Source organism: Mirounga leonina, unplaced genomic scaffold (assembly GCF_011800145.1).
Source record: "Mirounga leonina isolate KUSES-001 unplaced genomic scaffold, KU_Mleo_1.0 Mir_173, whole genome shotgun sequence".
Classification (NCBI taxonomy): Eukaryota; Metazoa; Chordata; class Mammalia; order Carnivora; family Phocidae; genus Mirounga; species Mirounga leonina.
This window is the reverse complement of record NW_023270447.1, coordinates 304,716-314,612: the sequence shown is the minus strand read 5'-3', so window position 1 is coordinate 314,612 and position 9,897 is coordinate 304,716.

Here is a 9,897-nt window from a genome sequence, read left to right as displayed (position 1 = left end):
TCTGCTTCAAGATCACAGAGGACGCGCAGCTTGGGCAGTGGGCAGTAGTTCCATTAAACTTGTCTAAATAAAGGTCGTTTTTCAACCCAAGGCTTGGGGGAAGTCATGTTTCAGAAGTAAAGAAGCAGACATGATATTTGGTTTATTTCTTTAAAAAAGTTTATTGCTGGAAGATTGAAAAAGGAGAAAAACACCCAACATGTTAACACCTGGCCTTCCATGCTGCTTTCTTAAATCCCAAGATGGAAGAAATGGAACAGTGTCTACTAAAGAGGCCTGGATTAGAAATCATCACTCCACCTCCAAATACACTCTTCACCTGCAGACCTGTGTGCACACACAAGTATACACACACACACACAGATTTGGGTATCCTTCTCTCGTCCTATTAGTGATTCAACAAACATTTATTTTTTATTTTTATTTTTTTATTTTTTCTTAAAGATTTTATTTATTTATTTGACAGAGAGAGAGACAGCGAGAGCAAGAACACAAGCAGGGGGAGTGGGAGAGGGAGAAGCAGGCTTCCTGCGGAGCAGGGAGCCCGATGTGGGACTCGATCCCAGGACCCTGGGATCATGACCTGAGCCAAAGGCAGACGCTTAATGACTGAGCCACCCAGGCGCCCTCAACAAACATTTATAGGATTGGACTCTATCAGGAGGACACACAGTAGAGTGAAGACAAAGGAATTTTGTCATCAGATAAAAAAGTGAACAAATAAACCTGTGTTCATTCAACATCTACCTCTTAAGCACCTACTCTGTGCCAGACACCGTAAACAAGCAGACAAAACATAGTCTCTCTCCTCAGTACGCTTGTAGTCTGTGCAGGGAGATAAACAAGTAAATGGATAATTTCAATACCCTGTGTTGAAAGTACTATGTTTGAATTTACTGTCTTCAGGCTTTCACACCTATCTTCCAGTAAAACTAACTTTGCTAAGTTCACACTGTCAAATTTGATGGTCAATTCTTGGTCTTTTTACTTCACCTATTGGCAGCATTTTACACCGTTCTTTGGATCCATGTAGTGAGGCAGTCAAGAGTGTGGACTCCTGATCCAGAAGAAGTTCCAAATCCCAGCTCCACCACCACCACCACCACCACCAGCTGTGTAACCTTGAGAAAGGCTCTTAAATGCTGGCCTCAAGTTTGTCATATATAACGTGGGATCTACGAATAGTGTGAATCTACTAGAATCTACTTCATAGTGTTGTCAGGATTAAATTGTACTAAGAACAGCTATTGCTGTTGTTGTTTTATATTTTCTTGACCTGACTTGTAGGATCCCACACTCACTGATCTTTTCTCTTCATTAGCTACTTCTCCTACTCCCTTGCTGGTTCCTTCTTATTCGCCTTATCCCTAAAGGTGCCCCGGGTCCCTGTCATTGTACCTCTCCTTTAACTCTGTCACTCTCTTGGTGAGCTCATCCAGTCTTGTGGTTTTAAATATCATCAGTGGTGGACACTATGATGAACCACCCAGATACTCCTACAAGGAAGGCCTCTTGCCCTAGCTGCTAATGGTCCTGTCAGTGGGCAGCCTTCAGCTGTTGGCCCTTTCAGGGATGCCTCAGGTGCAAGGCTTGCCTAAGGCCATGTCTTTCTGGGGATGGTCAAAAGTCAACAGCTAGTAGAGTCAAGAGGCCTTCCTATTTCAACCTCACATAGGACAACGCTAACAGGCCATTTCAAACAGAGCTCCCCATGGAATCAGCTGAGGGTGTCGGGCCGGCATTGTAGCTCAAATGCTTCTGCCCAATCCTGCTTCCTCTACTTGCCTTCCAGAGATGTTGATCTTAAGGACATTCATTCTCTATTAAACAGCTGAAACACTAAAGTCTGCCTCAGAATGTGCTTCCCAAAGAACTCGAATTGTGATGCCATTTATATTCTGATGACTCCCAAATTTTGTATCGCCAGCCCAATCTTCTCTGAACTCAAAATGGTATATTCAGCTGCCTCCTTGGAAATTTAACAGATATCTCAAATTTAACATGTCTAAAACTGAGTTCTTGATCTTCCCATTTCCAAAACCTTTTCTTCTTCTCTCAGTAAATGACAACTTAATTCTTTCAGTCATTCAGCCCCAAAACCTAGACAGTCTTTATTTCATACCCTACATTCTGTTATCAGCAAATCTTATCTATTGTACCATCAAACTAGATTAAAAATCTAGCCACTGACATTTCCACTGCTAACAGCCTGGCCTAAACGACCATTATCTCTCCTTTGGTTTATTTTAATACCCTCCTAATTGGTCTACCTGCTTTTTCTCTTCCTCTCCTACATTCTATTTTAGACCAAGTAGCCAGAGTGACAGTGTTAAATGTAAATCATATCATGTCATTACTCTACTCAACCCCTTTCAATGTGAGAAGATGAATAAAATTGGTAAATCTCTCTCTTTCTAGACTGACCAGAAAAAAGAGATGATATAAATTACCAATATCAGTAATGAGAGAGGACATCATGACAGATCCTACAGATATGAAAGGGATAATAAGAGAATATTATGAATGTTATGCCTGTGCATTTTACAACTTAGATAAAATAGATAAATGTCTTAAATGACATAGAATATCAAAGCTCATTAAAAAATAATTTTGTGGCACCTGGGTGGCTCAGTCATTAAGCATCTGCCTTCGGCTCAGGTCATGATCCCAGGGTCCTGGGATCGAGCCCCGCATCGGGCTCCCTGCTCAGTGGGAGGCCTGCTTCTTCCTCTCCCACTCCCCCTGCTTGTGTTCCTGCTCTCACTATCTCTCTCTGTCAAATAAATAAAAAATCTTTTGAAAAAAATAGATAATTTTAGGGGCACCTGGGTGGCTCAGTTGTTAAGTGTCTGCCTTCGGCTCGGGTCATGATCCCAGGGTCCTGGGATCGAGCCCCGCATTGGGCTCCCTGCTCAGTGGGAGGCCTGCTTCTCCCTCTGCCACTCCCCCTGCTTGTGTTCCCGCTCTCGCTGTCTTCTCTCTCTCTGTCATATAAATTAATTAATTAATAAATCTTAAAAAAAAGTAGATAATTTTAGTAGCCCTATGAATTCAATTTATAGTTAAAATCCTTCCCCAAAAGAAAACCCCAGGCCCAGATGGCTTCACTGGTGAATTCTATTGAACACTTAAGGAAGAAATAATATGCCAGTTATACACAAACTCTCCCAGAAAATTGAATGCTAGGATATACTTCACAATTTGTTCTATGAAACCAGAAATACCCTGATACCAAAATCAGACAAAGGCATTACAGAAAAAGAAAACTACAGATCAATACTGCTCATGATATCAATGCAATAGTTCTTTTTTTTTTTTTAAGATTTTTTTTATTTATTTGAGAGGGAGAGAGAGAGCGTGTGTTGGAGTGAGCCAGAGCACAAGAGCAGGGTGAGATGGAGAAGCAGACTCCCTGGTGAGCAGGGAGCCTGATGTGGGATTCAATCCCAGGACCCTGAGATCATGACCTGAGCCAAAGACAGACACTTAATCAGTTGAGCCACCCAGACACCCCTATACTTCAATTTTTAAAAAAAATCACTTCTCGGCCTTTTGGCTAAGATCAAGTGCATTTTTTTTTTAAAAAAACAATTAACTACTGATATACACAACAACATGCCTGAATCTCAGTGAATGAAAGAAAACAGAAACCTACATTCTGTATGATTCCATTTATATAAAATTCTAGAAAATGTAAACTACAGTGATAGAAAGTAGCTCAGTAGATGCCTGGGGAAAGAGGAGAAGTGCAATGGTGAGCAGCAGAAGGGATTCCAAAGGGCACCAGGGTATGATAGACACGCTCGCTATTTTGAATGTGGTAATGGAGTATACACATGTCAAAACTTATATTGTACACTGTAAATATGTGCAGCTTATTGTCCATTATATCTCAATAAGGCTTTTTTGAAAATTAAACCTACCACTGACCAGCAAACATAAAGGCCTACATGGATTGGAAGATTCATCATAATGGCTTACAAAGCCAGACATGATCTGGCCCCCAGAATCTCTCTGACTTCAATTTCTTGCTACTCTCTTCTTCGCTTTCTGATTCCAAACACACTGGTATAATTTTTATTCTTGGAATACCCCTTGAGTGCTTCTAACCCAGGGCTTTATACCAGGGTTCCCTCTACCTAGAGTACTCTTCCCCCAGATATTTGCATGCCTAGCTCATTCACCTCTCATGATGGTCAGTTTTATGTGTCAACTTGGTTTGGATATAGGCCCCAGTTATTTAATCAAGCATTAACTAGGAGTTTCTCTGGTTGAACCCCAGACTAATATACCTCCTCAGGTCTTTCTCAAGTGTGACCTTCTCTAGTGGTCCTTGACCACCCCATTTAAAATTACGACCCCTGACCATTTAGATCTCCGTTCCTGCATTATTTGTCTTTGGTAAAATTATCACTATCTAAGATACTATAACTATCTTACCATGTGTACTAGAATTATAGCTCCTGAGGATAGAAATATTTTTGGCTCAATTGGTTAAGTGGGTGCCTTCGACTCAGGCATCCCAGAGTCCTGGAATGGAGCCCCGAGTTGAGCTCCCTGCTCAATGGAGAGCCTGCTTCTCTCTCTCCCTTTGTCCCTCCCAACCATGCTCGCTCACTCTCTCTCTCTCTCTTGCTCTATCTCAAATAAATAAACAAAATCTTTAAAAAAAAGAAAGAAATCTGTCTTCCTTTTTGTCCATTGTTGTAACCCCAGTGCTTACAGCAATACCTAGTATACAGTAAGAATGAATGTTTTAGCAAGAGATGTCAGGAAAGCAGAGAAAGTACACTTAATCCAACCCATTGTAGAGGAATCAGAGAAGACTTTCTAGAGGAGACAATACAGTTAGGTGAAGACATTTGGGGTAGGAGGTGACATCTAGGATAAGGGAATTTAATCTAAGCAAAGAAGAACAGCAAGTTCGAAGGCCTAAAGGCAATAATGGTAAGAACTAACATGTATTATGTTTTTACTGTAGGCCGGGACTGTGTGTATGTATTCTCCATGAATTCTCACAATTACATGAGGTAGGTACTAATATTGTACCAATTTTATAAATGTGGAAATTGAGGCACAGAGAGATTTGGTAACTTGCCCAAGATCACACAGTTAGGAAGAGGCATAGCAGGGATTTGACTTTAGGCAGTCTGCCTCCAGAATCTATTCCCACTCCACTGAGAGATCTGACATGGTGCATATGTGGAAATGCCTACAATTCAGTGAGTTTGGAGGGTGGAATATGAGAGGACATGGAGAGAAAAAGAGAGAAACAGGCAAGTGGACCCTGCATTTTGGGACTGGGTCTTGTTTCTATCTCCAACTAGCTGTGGGTATCTGAACCTCAGAAAGGAAGGGTGATTAGATGATGCCCAGGACCCCTTCTAGTTCCCAGAGCTGTGTCTCTGGGGATCACCTATCCTAGAATTATGCTAAGTGTTATTGGAGCAAGGTGGGTGGGGAGGGGAGAAACTGAGATCATAGCCATAGTCTCGATGCCAGCTGAAAAACCATGACAGATGCAAACAGAGCTACTTGATAACAATACATGACAGTCACAACTGGGGGAAGGTATCTGAAGACTTCACCTTAGAGTTTAGAGAAGGCAAAAGTGAGTGGGAGTTTTCTCCCATGGAATGGGACAAGATATTTGCAAATCATATATTTGAAAAACAATCACTATCCAGAACGTATAAGGAACTCCTACAACTCAAAAACAACAACAACAAACAACCCAATTCGAAAATGAGCAAAGGACTTGACATTTCTTCAAGCAAGATACACAGATGGCCAATAAGCTCATGAAAAGAGGCTCCATATTGCTAGCCACCAGAGAATTGTAAATCAAAACCACAATGAAATATCACTTCACATGGCCCATACCATTAGGATGTCTATTATCAAAACAAAAACAAAAAGGAAAATCACAAGTGCTGGCGAGGATGTGGAAAAATGAGAACTCTGTTGGTGGGAATGAAGAATGGAAAACTGTTTGGCACTTCCTCACAAAGTTGAACAGAATGACCACATGACCCAGCAGTTTCACTGCTGGTGTATACCCAAAATAACTGAAAGCAGGGACTCAGATATTTGTACACCCATGTCCATAGCAGCATTCATTATTCACAACAGCCAAGAGGTGGAAACAACCCAAATGTCCATCGACAGATGAAGAGATAAATAAAATGTTGTGTGTACATAAATGGAATATTATTCAGCCTCAAAAAGGAATGAAGTTTGTTCTTTCTTTCTTTCTTTCTCTCACTCATGACCCTGAGATCAAGGGTCACATGCTCTACCAACTGATAGAATGGAATGAAATTCTGACACCTGCTACAACATGGGTGATTATGCTAAGTGAAATAAGCCAGTCACGAAAGGATTCTGCCCATATGAGGTACCTAGAGTAGTCAAATTTATATAGAGAGAAAGTAGTAGAGTGGTTTCCAGGAGCCAAGGGACGTAAAGGTGGGAAATTGTTTCACTGGTATAGAGTTTCAGTTTTGTAAGATGAAGTTTTGGAGATTGGTTGCACAACGCTGTACATGTACTTAATACTACTAAGCTGGACACTTAAAAATGATTAAGATGGTAAATTTAATGTTATGTGCATTTTACCACAATTAAAAAAAATTTTTTTAATTAAAAAAAGGAAAAAAAGAAGCAGTGGAGTTAGGATTCCAGTTCAGGGCATTTAATGACAGTGCCTGGTCTTTTTTTTTTTTTTTAAGATTTTATTTATTTATTTGACAGAGACAGATACAGTGAGAGAGGGAACACAAGCAGGGGGAGTGGGAGAGGGAGAAGCAGGCTTCCCGCTGAGCAGGGAGCCTGATGCGGGGCTCGATCCCAGGACTCTGGGATCATGACCTGAGCCGAAGGCAGACACTTAACGACTGAGCCACCCAGGCGCCCCAACAGTGCCTGGTCTTAACACAAGTCTACCCTGGTGCTGCAGGTAACATTATCCATGACCCGTGCACCTTAGATGGCAGCCTGTCACCTACTCTTGCCAGAGTATGTCCCTTGGAGTCTATTTATATGAGGCAACGTCATAGAGAAAGTAGAAGAGAGGTTATTAGGAGCTGGGAGAAGGAAAGAAGGAAGGATTACCATTGACAGAGCAGTTTCTGTTTGGGATGATGAACAAGTTCTGTAAAGGGACCGTGGTCATACTTACACAACTTTGTGGATGTACTAAATGCTGCTGAATTAAATGAAAAGTGGTCAAAATGGTACATTTTACGTATGTATATTCTTCCATGAGTTTTAAAAGGTAGTTTTTAAAAGGTGAGAGGGATGGCTTCTAAGTTCATGGCCCTACAGTGTTTACCTAGACACACACACTGAAAGCCCCAAAGACCATCCAGGGGTGACGGACAGGCAAACCTTTAATTAGAATTAAAAAAACTGGCGAACCTGTCTGGCTAAGAGACACATTCCGTCTTCCCTATCTGTTGCCTTCAGTCAGTTAACAGTTCCTGCCTACCAGCAAGTTCAACCATAGCCTGTCCACTTGAACTTCCTCTTCTGTTGCTCCCCTCTCCCCAGGCTTCTGTCCAGGCAGCCTTGAGGGCTGCTTGTGGAAATGAGCGGAGTCCGTTTGGATCTAAACTTCCACTTCCCCTGGCAAATCACTTAACCATTCTGGGCTTCAGTGTCCTTTTCCAGGCAATAAAAATAGTAACTGACTTAGAGGGTTGTGGTGAGTAGTGAGTGATTTTATCTAAAGAACTTGGAACAGTGCACGGCGCATAGTAAGCACGTGTTTATGTGATTTATTATTCTCCCAGATGAGGCATGTGAGAGGCCTTTGGGGAAGGAAAACTAACAGGTGGGGGCAATCCCGTAAACAGGAAGGTCAGTGTGTTAATGGTGCCTAACAGCCTCCTCTCTCTTCCAAGTTTATGTTTGCCTCTTTCTGGGTTGGCTTCCTCAAAACAACGGACCCCGCCCAAGATGGAGTGTGTGTGCAAGGGGTTTACTGGGGAGTACCCTCTCAGGAACAATGCCTGTGGGACACGAAAAGGGCAGTGCTGGGGAGAGGGGAAGTCGAATTGCAGAGCGCCCGGAAGGCCTCAGCTAACCCTCCAGTGAACTCTGGATTTGGACTGTTGGAAATGTCCCAAACTGAGGGCTAGCGGGGCTTTCTACTATTCCAGTGATGGTGCAGGCTGCCACCAAGAGGGATGTGTTGTCAGCAGCTGAGGGCAAGTCCTAGAGACGGACTTGCTTGTAATCTGTCAGCCTTTAACTCATTCCGCAGCTGGGCAAAGGAGCATGTCAGTTCTGGAGGAGGAGGGCTCAGATGCAAACTGCAGCATCTCTTCATCTACCCTTTCCACCATCTCCATCCACTTGCTGCACAGAAGCTTTGGGAGCAGCTCCACCAGGATTCTGTTTGGCCTCTTTCCTTGGCAAAACCTTGCAAAATGAAAGTGAAGGGATGAATTACAAACACAAGTGAGAATCATTGCCAAGGACTTCCCAGAGCCTAGAGAAAGTACACAGAAGTTTACCGAGGAATTTAGAATAGTTCCGGGAACATATAATCCAAGATGCCAGATCTGGACCAATTGGTTCGTATGTTTGTAGGCACTCCATGTGCAAAATTATTGGATGGGAAAGGCAGAGCGAGTAGACCCCGAGGGTAACCTAAGGGACCAGAAGTTGGATAAGAAAACAGAGGGGTTTGAAAAACTGGAGACATTGCACAAGATCTTTTGGAAGCTATCCTCAAAGTTTTTCCTATTGGAACAGACTGAACTCTAATTCAGTCCTGCAAGCAAAGGAAGGGTGAGTCCAAAGAAGATGGCAGAAACAGGCTCCTTAATACCTGTAGAGAGCACTCAGGAACAAACTTGGAGGCAGATATGACTCTAGCTCTCTCCTCTCTCTCTCTCCTTTTGTTAATGGCCTTAGGCTAGAAATAGGGGATTTAGGATGCAAGCAAAATTTTGATTGGGAAAAGTCCTATTGTCAGATCTCCAACTTCTCACTAAACATTTATAAAAACTGATATATAATTTACAAACTATAAAATTCATCTTCTTAAAAAGATTTTATTTATGTTAGGGAGAGAGAGAAAGAGCAAGAGCATGAGTTGTGGTGGGGGGGAGGCAAAGGGAGAGGGAAAGAATCTCAAGCAGACTCTCCAATGAGCATGAAGCATGTCCGAATTATCTGACAAAGAGGTTTTTTTTAAAGATTTTATTTATTTATTCATGAAAAACAGAGAGAGAGAGAGAGACACGGAGGCAGAGGGAGAAGCAGGCTCACCGTGGAGCAGGGAGCCTGATGCAGGACTCAATCCCAGGACCCTGGGATCAGGGCCTGAGCCGAAGGCAAACACTTAACCGACTGAGCCACTCAGGCACCCCCCTGACAAAGAGTTTTTAAGCAGCCATAATGTTTCATTGAGCAATTATGAACACACTTGAAACCAATTCAGACATAGACAGTCTCAGTAAAGAAATTGAAGACAGGTAAGAGCAAATGGAAATTTTAGAACTTAAAAATACAATAACCAAAGTAAAAACTTAATGGATGAGCTCAACAGCAGAATTGAGGGGACAGAGGAAGGAATCCTTTAACTTGAAGATAGCACAATAGAAATTCCCCAATCTGAGCAAAAGAGAGAAAATAGAGGGAAAAAAAATAAACATAGAATCAGGAACTTGTAGAGCTATAACAAAAGATCTAATAATTGTATCACCAGAATGTTGGAAATAGCAAGAAAGAGGGCAAAGATGAAAAAGTATTCAGAGAAATAATGGCTGAAACTTTTCCTAAATTTCCTGAAAATCTGTCCAAAAGACACAAGCTTACAAATTCAAGAAACTAAGTGAATCTCAAATAATATAAACCCAAATATAAATCCAAATATAAATCCATACA